Source organism: Macrobrachium nipponense, chromosome 2, assembly GCF_015104395.2.
Source record: "Macrobrachium nipponense isolate FS-2020 chromosome 2, ASM1510439v2, whole genome shotgun sequence".
Classification (NCBI taxonomy): Eukaryota; Metazoa; Arthropoda; class Malacostraca; order Decapoda; family Palaemonidae; genus Macrobrachium; species Macrobrachium nipponense.
In genome coordinates, this window is record NC_087201.1 from 60,709,191 (window position 1) to 60,730,807 (window position 21,617).

A 21,617-nucleotide genomic window follows, 5' to 3' on the forward strand; every position below is an offset into this window, starting at 1 on the left:
CCTCATCGTGTGGGGGTAGGGAGGCCGCTCTAAGTCACCCTGAAAAATTTATTAAAATTTGGGCCCATTTTTAAGCATTTTGAAGCAATATAGGCTTCACCTTGGAGTAATTTTATTATTATTATTAATTCAAAGACTAGGAGGTTGCAAACCAAGTCTTGGGGGCAAGTACCCCCCAGCCCCCGCAAATGACGCCCCCTGCATAAGACGTTATATAAAGTATTGTGATAAAGAAAACTGACAGACAAAGGTCCTTCTTCCTTCTTTTGTTCGAATTTATAATCCTCATTATGTATTTCCTTCATGAGCAGAAATTGACTTGAAAAAGGACAATGCTGTGCATGTAAAAAAATCCATCGAAGTTTCTTCGGGGCAATCGAGTTTTCTGTACAGAGTATGATGCTGTATGGAACTCTCAGCCACGGCCCATGAAACTCTCAACCGTGGTCCATGAAACTTTCAGTCTCGGCCAGGTGGTGGCCCGTGTTGTTGGCTAATTTTAATCTTAAGTAAAATAAAAGCTACTGAAACTAGAAGGCTGCAATTTGGTATGTTCGATGATTGGAGGGTAGATGATCAACATACCAACTTTCAGCCCTCTAGCCTGTGTAGTTTTTAAGAGCTGAGGACAGACAGAAAAAGTGCCGACGGACAGACAAATATCCACCTCAATAGTTTTCTTTTACAATTGTTTCTTTCTTACAGAAAACTAAAATGACTCTTTTAATCTCCTTGCACGCTTTTGTCTGATTACTCTGGACAATTTCTGGTTTCCTTTTCATTTCAAGGAAAGTCGTTCATTTTTCTATTAACTAATGAGAAACACCATTCTCATGCAATTGCTTCCTAAAGTGTTACGTTATTAACATCTTCAAATATCAGGTAGAACAAGAAGATTCACGCTATTTGTTGAAATAGCATTGTCCCTTACGTTATGTAATTGGTAAGTCTGTGATAATAAAACCGTGACAGTTCTCCAGCAAGAGTTAGAAGAACCTACCAAAACTGGACTCTCCGAAGGCGTCTTTTAATATTTATCTCCTCAAAGGTGCTTTTTCGTATCAGTCTCAAGTGAATAATAAGCCCAAAGAGAAGTCACGTTCATAGTCTTCAATTTTTCTCTAACGATTTCTTTTTCCACTCTGTCGCTTGTCTCAACATTTGCTATTAGTGTTTCATGATCTCGAAAAGCTTCAGACTTGCCGGATAGAGGTCTTACCTTTTAGCCTATCAAAAACAATTTCATAAAGCTAGTTTTTGTTACGAGTTTTCTCGATGACTGCATGCACCTCGAAAGCCGTCTTTCTTGATGTTTTTGTCGGATTGTTACTTTGACTTTCGTGCTGTGTATTTAGTCCTTCGTTTCTTGTTGTATAGAACTGAACAGATCTCGAACCAGGGAGTACGTTTGTGCTTGTGCAGCCAGTAAGCAACGAGTTAGACTCCTCCTCGCAGTTGTAATTTAACAGGCCAGAAAATGGACTGTAAGTATTTGGTGAAAACATTGATCTCTAAAGGACGGTCATGTTTAGGCATGCTAGATTTATTTTTCATGTTATGCTGGTCATTTTATTTTTCGTACAAGCACGTGGTGTAATATGTTGTGCAGTTCTTTCTTGGTTTACAAAACAGAAGACCAACTTAGATACATTTAAATGTTTAAGGGATAAGTCTTTTCGTATAACATCATAAGTCTATCAGTAGCAACCTCCTCCTCATTGTATCACATTTGTTTTCCCAGATTTGCTGAGCAGACTCCAGTACCGACCATCAAGTTGATTTTGCTTAATGGGAAAAACGTATGCACTGGTGAGGGTAGGTCATCTTATTCTTTTACTATTTATTTATTCGTTAACAACAATATATGAAACTATCCCATTCCAGCAGGAGATTTATCGTCAATGTTTTTTGAACTGTTATGAATATAAATTACATTATGATCACTTTTAGAGTCATGTTCGTAATAAAAACGTGATGGCTGTAAGCCTATTCTACTGTGCCCTTGACTGTGAAACATTTGTTGATTGAATGTCCCAGATTTAGGAATTTAAGACATTGGTTCCTGTCTTGGGGTCGTGACAAAGTAGGTAATTTTATCCTAACTACAATTCTAGGAAAGGATTGTAATATAGAGCAGTTATATAAATCTATGTAAGAACATTTATATATGAACAAAAATTTTATATATGTATATATTTTTAGATATTTTTATATGAAATTTATTTAAAATTTAATTTTTTCTATTTAATTTATTTCGATGTCAATTACCCAGTTGTTGTGACACCAGATTAAGTAAAAAAATAAATAAATAAAGCCTACTCTACATTCCTAGAGATATTTTTATCAGCAACCCTTTGGGTACTGATTGTAATTTTAAAGTGACCGAAATAATGAAACAGGAAATTATTAGAATACTACTGTAATCAAACGCAGGATAAGAACAAGAGTCATAATGCCAGAGCGATCATTAAGATGTCAAGGTTTAATATGATTACTTGATAAAATGCGAGAGTAACGTACGTTGTAAGCCGCCATATTAAAATATTTGAAATAAAACTCCCCTAAACACAAAACACAGCAGAAAAGATCTATCCAACTCAAGTGGATGCAGGAAGTGAAACTTGTGAGCAAAAGAAAGATTAGTATTCTTGGCAATTCTGAGAGTGACAGAAACAGTGAAATGATTGAGGGGAGGTCTCCGCCATTTAGTAAACACTATAGTTCTAAAGCAGAAAAAAATGTTTGCTAGAGAACGTGATTAGTATTTTAATGTTCTTACAATGAACTCTGTTTACATTTACAACTGTCTGCTCTCAAAGCAAAAGTCTCTACCGTTTAGATCCCGTGGGGGCTAGTACCATCAGTGCACCGTATGCTGTACACTGCACGTCATGCGATGCACTGTAGGCATTACTTAAGGTTCTTTGCAGTGTCTTCGGCCCCTAGCTGCAACCCCTTTCGTTCCTTTTACTGTACTTCCTTTTATATTATCTTTCTTCAATCTTACTTTCCACCCTCTCCCAATAGTTGATTCATAGCGTAACAGCGAGCTCTTCCTCCTGTTACACCTTCCAAATTTTTTACTGTCAATTTCCGTTTCTGTACTGAATGACCTCACAGGTCCCAGTACTTGGCTTTTGGCCTAAATTCTATAGTAATCAATTCAATTCTATTATTTAGTATAGTTAGCTGTTCTTTAAAGACCCCTGTTTTAGTGAATGGTCACCTTAAACAGATGGTAAGCACTTCATCCATTACATTGTCCTGACCTACATTTTGGCTAAAAATAATTGAAATGCGATCACTGATGAGAGTGATTTTGATTTTAGAATCAAATTTGATACAGAGACTAAAGCCAAAGATTAGTTTGCATTTTCATGTTGGAATTGTAAGATGCAATGAAGAGTCTGCAACCTGTCTAACTTTTCCAGCCACTGTCCTTTAACCCCGCTACGCAAGGCTTCTAGTTTGTGTGAAGACGGATTTGTGTAAAGGCGATTTTTGACATTCTTACTACTGCAAGAAATATTATCTATCAAACTCTTTTCCTGTCATTTAAAGGGTTTTTAGGACAATTTTTCAACATCATCCCAAGCAACATTATGATTTACAGAAAAAAAAAAGTTTGTCGCGTCCAGTTCTGTGAAATTTGTTTAAATTTGTATATTATGAATTTTCTCCAGGGTCCCAGGCCCTAATAGGCTATATCCCCATGTCAAATTCACTGTATTTTCAAAAGCACTTCCAACTTTGGTGGATTTTTTCCTTTCAAGGACACTTTGTCTGAATCGATCAGTTCCTGTGTAATTATTGTATTCGTTAATCAAATTTGTAACGTTGGGTAATGGGTTAATTGTAGAACGTTCCTTATTCTTAAGGCGCGCATTGACCATGACACGGGTAATTGTTGCCGAAGAGGCAGAGCTTTAAATAATGAGGAGATCCCTATTGTCACAGACAACGGCTTTAGATACAAACGTGAAATAAAAAAAGATGTTAAATCATTTCCCCTAATTCCCTCATTAAAACTTTTGGCTGTTTTTCGAATCATGTTCCTCATTAGAGCACGTTGTCCCATGACCGTTTGTTTTTTTACATTAGTTCAGTTAAGAAATCATGTGTCTTCCCAGTTTATCGAAAGTCTTGTACTGCATTCTGTTTCTGTTGCAATGCCAAATGTTCCTTCCTGTAATGACCGAAAACTTATTGCAATTTCTGCAATAAGTTCTCTGCTTTATCATGTGAAATTTGAGTATATTTACTTCGACATATCCAATTATATCTATGTAGCTATATATGTGCTAAATGTATATGTACCTGCCATATATATGTACATATATGTGTATGTTTTATATGTATGTATATATATATATATATATATATATACATATTATATATATACAGTGTGGGTGGGTGTTTATACCTTGTACTTGTACTTACTGTATATATATATATATATATATATATATATATATATATATATATATATATAATATATATATATATTAACAGCAGGAGCATCGCCCCGCTATTTTCATATTTGGTAAGTGTTTAGCCATTGCAGAAGGCGAACTGGTAACACTCAGTCCCTCCCCTTTCTCTTTCTCTCTCTCTCTCTCTCTCTCTCTCTCTCTCTCTCTCGCAACCTCTCTCTCTCCATTCCATCAGGTCATCAAATCAGAGTCGGAGCTACAAAAATAGACATTTATTCAAAGTAAAGTACTAACTGAATAATTAAGATTCTTACAGGATAATTAATAGAATGATAAAAGTTCAAGTCTCACAGACACCCCCCGGTATTTATATAGTCTTAATCAGTAATTAGTCATACCAATTATCTCTTCTCCAAAAATATTATAGTTCCCTCCACACAGGACACTTAGTCCCCTCACTAGGACACTTGGTCCCCTCACTAGTGGTTACCAACCTGTTTAAAAGACAGGAGAACACAATAGTGAGCACACACAATTGTAAAGACAAAGTCAAAAGATCAAATGAAATGGAACATCTTTACAAAATGTCAAAGTAAGAGACAAGCCATAACTTTGGCTAAAGCATAATAACTCACCCATTGCAGCCTGGAAAATCACACACTTTCAAAAGGAAACTTTTTGGCACACGCCATCGTGGCTCTGCCTTTCTCGCACAGACTTCTCCGTAAGTCTTCCCCTAGTTTTGGCTAAAGATGCCATTATGAACGGAAGAGGCGCACACGTACACACGAATTCATACTCTTCGTCAATGCCCCAGTTACTTGGGGTGTTGACGAAGAGGCACCTTGAACAAGCCCTCACGAACTCACATACCCACAGAACGAACATTGACCTGCTAAGTAAGCATCTTAGTGTCACACCATCCCAGAAAAGAGATATCAGCTTTCTTAAGCTGTCGCTCGGACTCTGTCTCCATGGGAAGTTAAAAATGATAAGTCTGCACATTCCTCCTACATAACTATATATATATATATATTATATATATATATATATATATATATATATATATTTATGATGTCTGTCTGTACACGTGTGTGTGTGTGTGTACACAATATAAATAAATCGCATGATGTATATCAAGAACTCAAAATAATTCTTTGTAGCTGGCAGGGCAGGGCAGGGCAGGGTTGAAGACAACCAAAATAGACATGCATATTTGATTTATATTTTTGACGACTGTGCTGCAATCTTTTAAATATTAATTTTAATCTATCTGTCTATTAATGTAAAGGGATAAAATGCATAAGGAGAGTAATTTAGTAATATAAGTTATTTTTATATATTTCCAGCTATTACAACAACTACTCCACAACCAACTGAAGGTATGTTGTAAATTCATGTTTCCTATTTACATAACATCATCGACATTATGCGCTTGCATACATATAACATACAAATACGTATACTATATATATATATATATATATATATATATATATATATATATATATATATATATATATATATATATATATCTATAAACAGAGAGAGAGAGAGAACGATGTTTATTAGTTAAATTCAGCCCTTGACTTCTTTATTCCTTAGTATTTCCATTGAAATCTTGGAAATCTGAAATGTAAGTGAAGAAAAACTTTTACCCATGGTGGGATTCGATATCGCTCTGAGATGAAATCATTATAAGCAAATGAGATGCCAAGACGAATTACAATCTGTATTTTTCATCTGTCAAAAACTCTTGTAAATGAATGCAAACCATGATCTGACTAGGAAGAGAAATATTAGAATTTAAGAGTTAGAGCAAATATTTTCTTATTTTGTTTTGGGTCTTACTGGGTTTCAACAGATTAGCCTTTCCAGCTTTTTCTTTGTTTTATTTTCACGTTTCCTTCCAAAAGGTATATGAGTGTGCTTGCTGTAACTTTAGCTAACTCAGAAATAGTCTTTTCTCTAATCTGCCTCACACATTATACATATGCTGAACTTCATGTTTTTTCATTTTGTTATATATATTTAATCCCAATCTTCTACAGGAAGGCAACAAAATGTGTTTTATTCTTAATTTGGCAACAAAATTGTCTGAAGCTGTTTGTCTGCCCAGTGCGCGTAGTCCGCCAACAAGCTCGTCCTATATAATGCTTCTCAAACGTTCTGTTATCCTGACTCACAGTGACGACAGTGACCGAGGCACCTTACACTGGCCCGGGCTGTGCATTGGAGGGATCCTCGTACAATTACGATGAAGTCCTGCACAAGTCTCTCCTCTTTTATGAGGCTCAAAGGTCGGGATATTTACCCGCGTCTGCAGCGGGTCACCTGGAGGAAGGATTCAGCAACAGACGATGCTATTGATGACGACACCCAACAACCCGTCGATCTGGAAGGAGGATATTACGATGGTAGTATATTCCGTACTAATTAGATATTAAGAAATATTACAATGATATGGTGAAGAGAATAATGTACCCATATGCAGAATATCAGGATGCTAGAAAGATTTTCTTATCATCATGACTGGGAGCAATAAGGTTTCATTGAATCATTTATCATTGCAGCTGGAGACTATGTGAAATTCGGATATCCAATGGCTGGAATGACCACTGTATTAGCTTGGGGTGCTATTGAGTATGGTGAAGCATACACAGCAGCAGGTAAGTTAAGTATACCTCAGTCTTGATAAATAGTATTTAAATCTAAATGAGAAAGCTTGTACAAAGTACTAAATGATACCGAACACAGAATTTACTTTGAATTTCTTATCAAGTAAAAATTGAATTTGCAGGTGAAATGGCTTACATGAAAGAAGCGGTGAAATGGGCAAGTGATTACTTCATCAAGGCTCATCCAGAAGCAAATGTCTTCTATGGTCAAGTGGGAGATGGGGATGTGGACCACGCATACTGGGGCCGACCTGAAGATATGACTATGTACAGACCAGCATCAAACTGACAAACGAGTAAGCCAGGGTCTGACCTTGCTGGTGAGACTGCTGCTGCTTTAGCTGCTACTTCAATCCTGTTCAAAGATTCAGACCCTTCTTATGCAGCCACTTGTCTACAGCACGCTGAAGATCTGTATAACTTTGCCAATCAGTATCAAGGAAAGTATGCCCAGTCCATTACAGATGCTGCCTCATTTTACAACAGTTGGGGAGTGTTTGAGGATGAACGGCATGGGCATCTGCTTGGCTTTACAGAGCTACAAATAACAGAGATTACCTGTAAGACGCTAAAAAGCCATTACGACAAGCTTTCTAAAAGTGTTTCTGAATTCTCGTGGGGGGCAGAAAAGACACCTGGAGTACAGGTACGGTGTCTGAATATGCAGACGAGGCAGATAGGAGTACTTACACAAGTGATCTGAAATATTCTGTGACAAAATGGTAATATGCATGCAAGAACACCAAAGAAATTAGTTGTGTTTATCAATGAATGGGGATCACTTCGCTATGCTGCTAACGTAGCGTTTATTTGTTTACGAAGCAGCAGATCTAGGCATTAGTCCTGGCAATTTACAGGCAGTTTGGTAAAGAACAGATCATATCTATGCATGCGGGAGGAGATGCAGGTCGTAGCTTTGTTGTAGGATTTGGACATAATCCTCCTCAGCGTCCTCATCCATGCGAGCAGTTCGTGTCCATTAGCTCCAGCTCCTGGTGGTGGAGCGAACTTTTCTTCTACTGAACCTATGTGCATGAGTTAACAGGAGCCTTAGTAGGAGGACCTGATGCCAGTGATAATTATGTAGACAGACGAGATGACTATAAAAAGTAATGAGGTAACTACTGACTATAATGCTGGATTCCAATCAGCAGTTGCTGCTCTGAGGGTACTGCCAACTGTGGTAACATTACAACTATAACAGTGTATACGTCGACAAATCCGGAGTCCACTAATCCTGGTGAGACAACAGACAGCCAGTCAACAAATCCAGAAACTGTTGTTCCCACTACTCAAAAACCAACTGTAGTTACAAGTGGAAGGCAACATTGTCACCTACGTCAGCAAATCCAGAGTCTACTAACTCCTAATGAAACTACTGACAGTCAGTCAACAACTCAAGAGACACTTGTTTCAACTACCAATAATCCAACTGTAGTCACAACAGAAGGCACTTCGTCATGTGAGAGTATATTGCAGGTATCCAGCTCTTGGAACACTGGCTGGAATGGTAAAGTACAACATCCCTATAACTACAACAATCACTTCATGGCAGTTGAATTGTGTTCACGTCACCAGTGACGAGTTTCGAGGTGCGTATCTGTTAACATTTTGCTGATTACAATTCCAAGTAAGTCGTCAGTACACTTAGATACGTTTGTGATTGTTATAGTAACAGAGACATGGTTTTCCCATCTTTGTTATCCAACTTTCCAAGATATGAATGACTGAACATCTTGTTTCTTATTCTTAATTTAATAGCTATAACTCTAAATGCTATTGTTAATTAATATTTACTTAACTACAGAACGTTACCATTAATGTCTAGTTGTTATTAATTTTGCAGCAATGGACTGGAACGACTACAGCTCACAGTAACACCCGATTCTCAGTGACGAAGGACAGTGGCCCAGCTGTCCCCAGGCAAGTATTCTCGCCTTCGACTTTCTTTATCGGTGAGAAGCACTATTCGTAATCTTCCTTCTTTGAGTTGAGGATTTGTCTCTCATACAAATATCTGTAGTAATCTGTGAATCATCTTCTTATTTCTAAAATTATTGCTGCTTTTTCTCGTGTGTGCACAATTGTAAGGGACCCGAACTGCAATTTAGAAATTAAATATACTTTAAATATTGATACTTAAATGTAAAAAAAATATGAAACATACATAAGAGAAGAAGCATCTCCATACGTATGAAAACAGCAATAAATGCAAATGAATTGACAGTAATATATATATATATATATATATAGTATATATATATATATATATATTATGTGGGTGTGTGTATATATATATATATGTGTGTGTGTGTGTGTATATATATATACTATATATATATATATATATATATATATATATATATATATATATAATATATATATATATATGTGTGTGTGTGTGGTGTGTGTGTGTGTGTGCGTGTGTGTGTGTTTATTCATGTATGCATATGTATTAATGTAAAATTAGTTGTCAAAAAAGTAAAAGTAAAGAATGCAAAGGTCATGTGTTCTCAGCATTTCATATTACGTATTCATATTAGCATTAGACTATTTCTGAAACTTGAGAGTATCAGGCATTGATAACATTGCCAAGCACGAGGTGGTTTCCATTTAAAATTTTGGTCGTAAATGTGTATGTGTGTGGTGATGTGAGTGGTAGTTGTCATGTGTGTGATATTTTTACTGAATTATTCTATCAAACAAAACGAAGCATTCCCATAATTATCATTACAGATACAATGAAGGTCCAGCTGTGCCAAGCATCAGATCGATTAAGCTCAATGACCAAATATATCTGCGACAGTGATGGTGAGAACTGGATTTGTTTTTTGTTTTTCGTATTTCCTGACTAGGAATGGAATTTACTCTTATTATGAGCACTGGCGGCAAGGAGGCTACGATTTTGGTTCTTCCTGTGTGTTTGTTTGTCAGTCTGGTTGCAAGATCACCTAGAAACAAATGGACAGGGTTTTTATGAAAACCTGAAAGTATTTGATTGATGTCAAAATTGCTTAATAACTGAAACGTTTGGATCTTGTCTGGGTGTTTTTTTTTTTTTACACTCCTTGGGAGGGGCTCTATCCAGTTGTTCTCTTTTTTTCGGTGGGAATTCGACGGAGATTTGGTGATCTGTCATATCTGATTAATGCATTACTCCATATATCTCCGTCAACATCCTCCCCAAGTTCATTTTTGAGGATCTTAAGCGAGTACGTTTATGAATTTGTTCCTTATGTGAAATTAATGTGCATAGAAATGGCGTCCTAAAAGCAAATATTCTGTGTCTATATGTATTTTATGTACTTAATTTTTTTTATGTATTATGAGTTATTAATAAAAAAATATGATCTTTTTCCAGACCCACTATTTTCTACTGATGCGCCAGTGACAGGCAAGTTTGTTTGTTTGTGTAATCAGACCACTGAAAGCGTGGGCCTTTTTTTTTTGCTATTAATTTATTTACATTAACCTCTTCTTAATATATCAGTTGCTTATAACTCTGCTTCCAAATGAGGTTTTTCGTAGATTAGTTGCTTTTTCAAGAAATAAGTGGTGGTGTCTTAGTCCATTTAAGTCTGACTTTATAAATATTTACCGGTAGTAAGCGCATCCATGAGACTACTGCATTAATTTTCAAATTAAAATCTATTATATTTGTTTGAATAAAGAAATCACATGAACATATTTGTCTTGCGTATTCAGAAAATCAGTGGTCGAAATTTCCAATTTATTTTTTAATTACTTGAACGTTTAGTCATTTAAACATCCACGATTTAGCAACTTTTGATGTTCTCAGTAATTGTGATGTGCTTTTACGTGTACTACTTAAACTTGTCAAAAAGAAGCGGCGATCGTGTGTTTATTTAATTTAGTTAAAGAAATAAGTATATACATTCTATATACATCTGAAAATGTTCTTCAAGGATGCTTAGCCTGACTTCATTTGATATTATTTTTTCCAACTTTGTGGGTCATAATTGCACTAGCGTATAACCATTTTGTTTTTTTCCTTGATTCACAGTAACAACAGTGGACCCAGGCTCCTTACACTGGCCCAGGATGCGCATTGGAGGGATCCTCGTACAACTACGATGAAGTCCTGCAACAAGTCTCTCCTCTTTTATGAGGCTCAAAGGTCAGGGTATTTACCCGCGTCTCAGCGAGTCACCTGGAGGAAGGATTCAGCAAAACTGACGATGCTATTGACGACGACACCCAACAACGCGTCGATCTGGAAGGAGGATATTATGATGGTAGTCATTGACATTAGTATATTCCGTACTAATTAGATGTTGAGAAATATTACTATGATATGATGAGGAGAATAATATAGCCATACTCAGAAAATCAGGATGCCAGAAATATTTTCATATCATCATGACAAGAACAATAAGATTTCATTGAATCATTTCACATTGCAGCTGGAGACTATGTGAAATTCGGATATCCAATGGCTGGAATGACCACTGTATTAGCTTGGGGTGCTATTGAGTATGGTGAAGCATACACAGCAGCAGGTAAGTTTAAGTATACCTCCAGTCCTTGAATGAGAATAGTTTTTAAATCTAAATGAGAAAGCTTGTACAAAGTACTAAATGATAACGAACACAGAATTTACTTTGATTTCTTATCAAGTAAAAATTGAATTTGCAGGTGAAATGGCTTACATGAAAGAAGCGGTGAAATGGGCAAGTGATTACTTCATCAAGGCTCATCCAGAAGCAAATGTGTTCTATGGTCAAGTGGGTGATGGGGATGTGGACCACGCATACTGGGGCCGACCTGAAGATATGACTATGTACAGACCAGCATTCAAACTGACAACGAGTAAGCCAGGGTCTGACCTTGCTGGTGAGACTGCTGCTGCTTTAGCTGCTACTTCAATCCTGTTCAAAAATTCAGACCCTTCTTATGCGGCCACTTGTCTACAGCACGCTGAAGATCTGTATAACTTTGCCAATCAGTATCAGGAAAGTATGCCCAGTCCATTACTGATGCAGCCTCATTTTACAACAGTTTGGGGAGTGTTTGAGGATGAACTGGCATGGGCAGCTGCGTGGCTTTACAGAGCTACAAATAACAGAGATTACCTGTCAGACGCTAAAAGCCATTACGACAAGCTTTCTAAAAGTGTTTCTGAATTCTCGTGGGCAGAAAAGACACCTGGAGTACAGGTACTGTTGTCTGAATATGCAGACGAGGCAGATAGGAGTACTTACACAAGTGATCTGAAATCATTCTGTGACAAAATGGTATATAGCATGCAAGGACCCCACCAAAGAATTAGTGTTTATCACTGGAATGGGGATCACTTCGCTATGCTGCTAACGTAGCGTTTATTTGTTTACGAGCAGCAGATCTAGGCATTAGTCCTGGCATTTACAGGCAGTTTGGTAAAGAACAGATCCACTACATGCTGGGAGATGCAGGTCATAGCTTTGTTGTAGGATTTGGACAAAATCCTCCTCAGCGTCCTCATCATGCGAGCAGTTCGTGTCCATTAGCTCCAGCTCCTTGTGGGTGGAGCGACTTTTCTTCTACTGAACCTAATGTGCATGAGTTAACAGGAGCCTTAGTAGGAGGACCTGATGCCAATGATAATTATGTAGATAGACGAGATGACTATAAAAGTAATGAGGTAACTACTGACTATAATGCTGGATTCCAATCAGCAGTTGCTGCTCTGAGGGTACTTGCCAACTGTGGTAACATTACAACTATAACAGTGTATACGTCGACAAATCCGGAGTCCACTAATCCTGGTGAGACAACAGACAGCCAGTCAACAAATCCAGAAACTGTTGTTCCCACTACTCAAAAACCAACTGTAGTTACAAGTGAAGGCACATTGTCACCTACCTCATCAAACCCAGAAATAACAGAGTCTGCTAACCCTAATGAAACTACAGACATCCATTCAACAAATCCAGAGACTGTTGTTCCAACTACCCATGAACCAACACTAGTTACGAGTGGTGGCATTTCATCTTGTGAGAGTTTATTGCAAGTTGTTAGTTCCTGGAACACTGGCTGGAATGGTAAAGTTAGCATCCCTATATCCTCGGCAATCACTTCATGGACAGTTGAATTCGAATTTACAGCTCCCTTGACGAGCTTTGAGGTAATTATGATACAATTTTGTTGAGTTTGTTTTGACTTGAATGAATTCTCTATATAAACTTCCTTTTTTTATAACCAATTTTTGTAGCTCCTCTAATATATTCCTTTTTGTATGTCCATGTTTTCTTAGTTATTCTATAACGTAGAATAAATGAACGATATATGTGTATACACTTACCTCCCCATTGATGACATTGGCAGCAATGGACTGGAACGACAACATGGCTCAGTGACACCCGATTCTCAGTGACTATGGACAACACCCAACTGTCTTCTGGCAGTACTCTCTCCTTTGATTTCCTGTATCGGTAAGAACCATTTTCCAGCCTTTTCGTCTGTTATGGGTGTGGGGTCAAACAATATATCATAACTAGCTTTTGTCTTGCATTAATTGGTTACTAATGACAAGAATGAAGAGAAGATAGTCCTTTTACTTTCTATATAAGCCTTCATATTTATTACTGTATAATTATGGGTCTTATATTTTTTCAGTATATCTGTGTAAATTTCAATTCTTATACTTTCCTGTATTTTTTACAGAACTTTCATAATCATGCATTTTGAATACGAATAACTCCCGTTAGTTATAAAATCCACAAGCGATGAGCAAACGAATTTGCTAACATTCTGAAGCCACGAAAAAGCAAATTTTCTGTAATACATTCTCACGAAAGAAAATGACTAAGCTAAACGTATAGATCCACGAAGTGCTCAGTAATAATATGACTAAATGAAAAGATATATATCACGTGATTTCTGAAATTTATTTGGTGGTTTGTATTCGCTCGGATCCAAGGCCGGGTTCTCGAATGGCAATGACTATTCGAGAAATTCTCACGCCTCCAGAACTGAAAGTATCATGCACTAAAGTGACAGACAAAAAAAATCAAGAAATAACCCACTACGTCTGAGATCGGTATCAAGAAAGCTGAAACAGAGTTTATTTTCGACAAATCTCTAGTTAAAGTGAAAACCTTATTTCAAAGGACGACGAGATTTTGTTCTGACCCCTGCGATGAGGGTACCTTCACCTTTTTTTTTTTTTTTTTTTTTAGGGAACAAGTGCGTCTCCCGTTTGTCAGAAGTTGTATATTCATGCTGTGCATCGTAATTCAATTTTTACTCTCTTCTTCTCGCTGTATAAAGACAGTGTCGTTCATTACTATTAATTTGATTACAGGTTAGACCTGAAGTTCTGATTATGTGTTTTCCTTGAAACTAAGAATTCATAATGTGTATTTCTGCTTTCGGCATCCTTTAGGTTCGCTGAGGGATCAGTGGTTCCAGTTATCGCATCAATTAAGTTCAACGGAGACACTATCTGCATCAGAGGTAGAAGTATTGGAAATTATTTTCGTAATGCTTTAAAAGTGTGAATGTTTGTTTTAGTTTTTTGAAAAAAGAAAACTTTTGAGATGGCTATTTGTCTGTCCGTCTGCACTTTTTCTGTCCGCCCTCAGTCTTAAAAAGTACTGATGCTTGATGACTGCAAATCGGTACGTTGATCACCCACCCTCCAGTGACAGTCATCAGACATACCAAATTTGCAGCCCTCTAACCTTTGTAGTGTTTATTTCATTTAAGGTTAAAGTTAGCTATAATCATACTTCTGGCAGCCCTATAGGCCGAGGCTAGAAGCTTCATGGGCTGAGGGTAGAAGCTTCATAGGCCGTGCCTGAAAGTTTCTTACGGCATTATATGCTGTACGAAAACTAGATGGCGCTGAAGAAACCTCGGTACATTTTTTTACTTGTTTAATTTTGCAAATGTAATTTGCTTTTCATTTTTAATTTTCCTACTCACAGTTTCGCCAGTGCTTAAAATACTCACCTCTTCCCAAAATGAACTTCTCCACCAAACAAGTCACTGACCTCTGTGCATATTCTAAGGCAACCTTCGTTTTCACCTAAAGCATACTAGACATCCACAACGCGCTCTACTTGAGAGCTCTATCAACTGCATGGCATGTAGACTGGAGGCCCCATATTCGCGAGGGATGCATCCCAGAAACCCCCATGAATAGCTAGAATCCGCGAATACTTAGAACCCGTATACAAATGCTTCAAACTGTAGTCCACTGCACAACTTTCGACTTTACTCTCAAACTTTTATCACAACTGTTTCATAATGATCACTTCATCCATGTATCTATAAGCATCTTTTTTGTTCAAACCCACGCTACTTATCGTAGTTAATTCTTATATCTACTTTAATCATAACCTACTCTGCCTACCATTCACTTCCAGGTTTTAGTGTATTTATATATGTGTCCGTGTGTTTATATATATATATATATATATATATATATATATATATATATATATCCTTAAATTCGTGGTAGAAAGGTGAGTGAATCTACTTTCGTAGATTATTTCGAAATTCTCAAGTTCACACTTATGAACTTGAGAAGGTAGAAATAAACTACAAAAGTACTTCTTCAAAGTTCCCAGTTTCACTCACCTATCTACTGTGGATTTAAGGATATGCTCAAGCATGTGTTCCTTCGTGCTACATTGGATATATATATATATATATATATATATATATATATATATATATATAATATATATATATATATATAATAATATATATGTATGTATATATATATATATATATATAATGTATATGTATGTGTATATATATATGTGTGTATGTGTGTGTGCATGCTTAAAAAATCACAGTAGATGCACGTGACTTCATGATATATGCGAATACTATGGGAAAAATAATAGGCAGAAATTTGTAGCCGAGTGCTTTCATCTTTTAATAAGTCAGTGTCTTATTAAAGGACGAAAGTGCTTGGCGACGAATTTCTGCCTATTATTTCTTATGTGGTATTTGCTTATATATATATATATATATATATATATATATATATATATATACACACACACACACTGGTACCTAATCTTCGTGGATAGCATAGTGTTTAAAAAAAAAATTTTTTAATTACATAATGCAGTACATTATCTTTATAGCTCTCCCGGGTTACATAGGCGGTTCTGTTCCTGGCGTGGCACTGTAAGCCAAAAATCGCCTTAACCCAAATTCATCATAATCATAATGGGAATAAATAAGCACTTACAGCCCATATTACATTGCCATAAGTCCCGGTTTTTTGTTTTTACAGCGCCATAAAGCAGGTAACAGTACTGTAAATCCACTCAGTGCTGAAAAATTGTGGTTACAGTACCATGAGCCAAGGGCCGTAAGTCTGGAACAACAAAACCCAAACCTGACGTAACATGGGGAGTGCCTGTAATATGAATCATGGTTGTCATAGGAAACATTGTGGATTTTAACCCTGAAGTCAGGTACAGTTATTTGTTATTGTGAATGATGCAAGGTGTTCCTTAGGAGAATTACCGCACTTGCCTAACCACCACATATGATAGTTAGTTAGTTTTGATTAGAGACTTAATATTATGTTCAAAAACTGCACGTATTTTAACAATTTACGTACTAGCATGATTGCAAATCAATATAAGAAATTAAGCACGTCCTTAAAATGTAGCATTTTTTAATTAACTATTCTGATAGCGCCCTTCGACTTAAACATATGAAGAAGATTTCAAAAGTAATCAAACTTGAAGAGACAAAAACGCCTTCAAAATTAAACATATTTGGTAATGTAAAAGTATGATCATTCAATTCACACGTGTTCCCGTCAAAATAATAGTAAGTATACAGTAAGATATCTTAAGTGTTACAGGTTGAATTGTTACATTTAGAATTTTTATATAATTTTCAGTCACATCAGAGGACTATCCATGTTTTCCATGAGATATGGCATCACACCAACTATGATGCAAAACGTAGTGTAAAAACCCTGTTCACTCTCGACGTGGTTCGGAAGTCAAGTAAAGCCGTTGGTCCCGTTGCTGAATGACCACTGGTTCGATGCAACGTAAAAACACCATACAACAAACATACAAACAAAAGCCCTGTTTAATGAATATCTGGGTTTAATTGACAGAAACTACCACAACGACTTTACCTGTTGGAGGCTATGCGTGTACCAGTGTGAAACTATTAAACGAATGGACAGGCAATTACCAGCTGGACGTCAGCGTCACCTTCCCAGTGACAGTATCCTCCTGGACAATCATCCTCACATTCTCAGACACCGTCGATCACGTCGAGGTAATAATAGTACTATGACTGCAACTAATGTAGACCCTGGCAACAGGGTAGAAGTGGGCCGCGCTATACAACAAATTTCAAAATTGTCTTTTAGTCATACTGTTATTTGTTTCTTTATCATCAACCGTCATAAACTTAAAATGAGTTAAGAGCGCATGAAATGTCCGAAGTTTAGTGTGCACACATGGGCCCATGCATGCCACGAGAGAATGAATGATGATATAAAACTGAAAATGATATCAGGAAAATATTGATTAATGAGAAAGCTGGTAACCAGATATCTCATCCTTGCAGGCCTACACGGCGAATGAGACCACCTCTGGCAACACAGCGACTCTCGTTAACGAGAGTTACAATGGCCTACAGACAGCTGGACAGACCTTGGTGTTAGGAATGCAGGTTTCCTACTCGGGTTCCAACAAACCGGCAATCACTTCAATTGAAATGAATGGAATAGAGCTTTGCATTGAATGATAAGAAATGAATTCATTCAATATCATCTATCTTGTCCATTTGTTTAAAGAAAGAAAATTCCAGTGGGAGATACTTTGTTTATACAGTTTGTGATCATTTGAAAAATGTTAAATATTAAGTTCTTCTATTTGGTTACGATAATACATTGAAGGAATACAAGAAGCCTTTTTAATTTCCCAAAATGAACAACTTGATGTCACTGATGTAGTACGGTATTATTACATATTATATATATATATATATATATATATATAGATATATATATATAATATATTATATATTATATTATAATATATATATATATATATATATATATGCTGTGAGATACTTGAAATTGATAGTGGGGTGGCTGCTTTTGCTGATAAAAGAAAAGGAAAATAACTTGTAAATAATTTTTATTTGGTTGCTACTTTATATCTAGGGATGAAGACACTGGTATTACTGGCCATAGGCACAACGATGATAAGAAAAATTGTAAAAGCCTGTCAGCATCTTCATGAGTAGCTATAGTTTAATGTAGGTAGGCTACATGAAAGGCGGTCACCTCAGCAGGACAGAATGGTTATTGATGTCAAACCAACTAAAGCCTGGGTCACACATTGGCGATTTCAGACCGCGACTTTCGTGAAGGTAATTCTGTTGGCCTTGGTAAAGGCTGGGTTTGGCGATCAATATCTTATAGTCGTGGGGCTTGGGCTCCACAAAAATAAAAAAAAACTTAAAAAATGGCAGATGATTTGACTCCATGACGACTCCGCAATGAAAACCATCACAACATCATTGCGCAAGTGGAGATGAGATTCGGTAGTTACACGCAAATCACCGATGATTTAGGCCACACCCACATTTAACGGTTTTTACAGGACGGTGAGTTCCGTGAATACATGATGATTTTTGACGATTTATTTGCTATTTAGTTACGTAATATTCCGAATTACGTAACGGAGTGACTGAGTCGTGAACATGGATACCACCATTATATATATATATATATATATATAGATATATATATATATATATATATAATATAATATATATATACATATATATATGACCTGATCTCGGTCATTTGTGGGTTCGGGATATTAAGGGAAAAAGAGGAGAGAGATAAGTTTACGTCCATGCAATGGAGTTCATGCAAAAATAATAATCGAGGGAATGTTTAACACAGGTGGCCTTTAACTGCAATTATTACGTTAACTATGCTAATGCACAACCGGACGGCAGGTTAGACTTATTGACACTCAAGGTGACACACGTCTTTGTGTGTGGCCGACGGGAAACGGGACTGCGGGGCTCTGGGCACTCTCGACCCAGTTTGTCTGTGCTGTATGGGACCCGCTAACGAACTGCTCTGACCGTTGGTGCGGCCTGTTTCAAATGCCCCCTTTCTGATGGCATCATTATGCAAGAAGCTGATTGGTTATTCTGCTCCTAAGACACAAGGGCCAATCAAGAAAGGGATATAGAGATACGTGGCACTCTTTTGAACTGCCAAGCCACGCCAACTTGTAACGTCTTTGGCGGTTGACTTGTTTTTGTTACACATACACACAGCATCACTTATAACGGTTTTACGGGACTTTAGAATATCACGGAGAAGGCATATTCAAAACTGTATTGAATCAGCTCAATATTTATATACAAATATATATATATATATATATATACGTATACATACAAATTAGTATCCATAAGACTACAAATATATATATACTATACTTAGATCTTACATATATATACATATACTATATATATATATATGATAACTATATATATACATATATATTATTATACTATAATATATTATAATATATATATTATATATATACATATATATATATCCTATATATATATATATATATAGATATATATTATACATCATACATAAACATATAATTATACAATATATATATATTATATATATATATATTAGTAGGATATATTATATGTATATATATATATATTGGTACTTATATATTATATATATATATTATATATTATAAATATAAATATTATATATATATATACATATACATATACATAAATACATTATATACATATATACATATACATATATAACAATATATATATATACATACATATATATATATATATATTATATATTATATGATATATATATATATATATATATATATATATATATATATATATATATATAAGTCTAATAACTAAATCAATATTTTTCCATTTATCTCCCATGGATTTCAGAGTGTTTCAGAACCCCCATAAATCTTCTTCCTGATCGTATTGTAAGGACAACACTTTCCCTATTAATATTGTATGTCATCATCAAGCCGCGTTGATCCTTTAACCTTTCTATAGAGCATTCTTCAGTCTATCCGAAAATGTATAATTCATGTATGTATGCAAACTGTATCTACAGTTATTTATGTATATGTACTCATTAGAAAACACAAATCTACTGGCTCAGAGTCATTTTTGCTCTCAGTGCTAGTCGGTTACTACTTATCCGTCCGCACTTGTCTATGTCACCCAGTTCGTCTGCAATAAAGCATAGTACCCAGTTACCTGTCTTTCTGTCTTTTCCTCACAACTTGTGACTTCCCAGAGTGGTTTTCGTGTTCAGAGTCATAACAGAACCCAACCAACGGCGACTAGTCTTGACTCTGATGAACCCAATGCCATTAATGGACTTAAAACGGTGACTGCATGTTTTGGCGTTTATCGGACACTTGTCGATTATAGCCAACACCATTAGTAGACTAAATACGGCACCCTCGCACGTTTTGGTGTGTGAGACAAGTCCCGAGGACAGGTGCTGGGTGCTAGTCAGTCAACACAGAATCAGGTGGCGAGCCAGACACATACATATCTTCGTCGTGGCCTCCTTTGCTTCAACCGGGGGACGCCAGATACCTTCTTGACCCGTCACACCTGCGGGCCTTTTTGGCTCCTCTCCTGATGCTGCTGCCACACCTGCGAAGGTCCCCCAGGCAAACCACCTGACGTTGCTGCTGCACTGTAGGCCTGCTTGGCCCACCTGACGCCGCATGCTGTGGACTTGCTTACCCAACCGGACACTGCCCACCTGTAGTCCTCAGTCTGCTAACACTGCTGCCACACCTGTGGGCCTGCTCTGCTGCCCCACACCACTACCTGTGGGCCTCCTCGACCTGCTGATGCTGCTGCCATACCTGTGGTCTTGCTCTGCCTGCCAGACGCCGCTGCCACGTTGGTGACTTCCTCAGCCCAACCGACGCCACCTCCACACCTGGGGGTCCCCTCAGTCCATCCCATGCCGCCACCGCACACAATACAGCTCCCTCTGCAGTCTGGGTCGACCACAGTCGACAGTTGAAAACCGCCTTAGGCAACCACCAGGGGAGGCATCCTGTCAGCCAGCAACACCGAAGGACTCATCAATGACACCCCACCTCCTACCTCCAAGATATTTTATCATCATCATTTTTCCATAAAAATTGTCTTGCGGGGAGTATTTGTAAGGACAACGCTTTTTCCCTATTTATACTGTATGTCATCATCATACAATATAAATTCTATAGAGCATTCTTCAGCCTATCTGCCAATGTATAATTCATGTATGTATGCAAACTGTATCTGCAATTATTTATGTATATGTACTCATGAGAAAACACAAATCTGCTGGCTCAGAGTCATTTTTGCTCTCATTGATGAGTTGGTACTACTTTATCCGTCCGCACTTGTTTATGTCAACCCAGTTCATCTGTAATAAAGCCATCAGTGCCCAGTTACCCGTCTC

At 36.9% G+C, this 21,617-nt stretch overlaps 1 protein-coding gene and 1 pseudogene across 1 annotated transcript in view; one reads left to right on the plus strand and one right to left on the minus strand.

Moving 5' to 3' along the window:
* Positions 1-21,617, minus strand: part of LOC135221192 (uncharacterized) — a 102,539-nt gene that overhangs the window by 26,822 nt on the left and 54,100 nt on the right.
* On the plus strand, positions 1,310-18,000 carry LOC135221570 (uncharacterized; annotated as a pseudogene).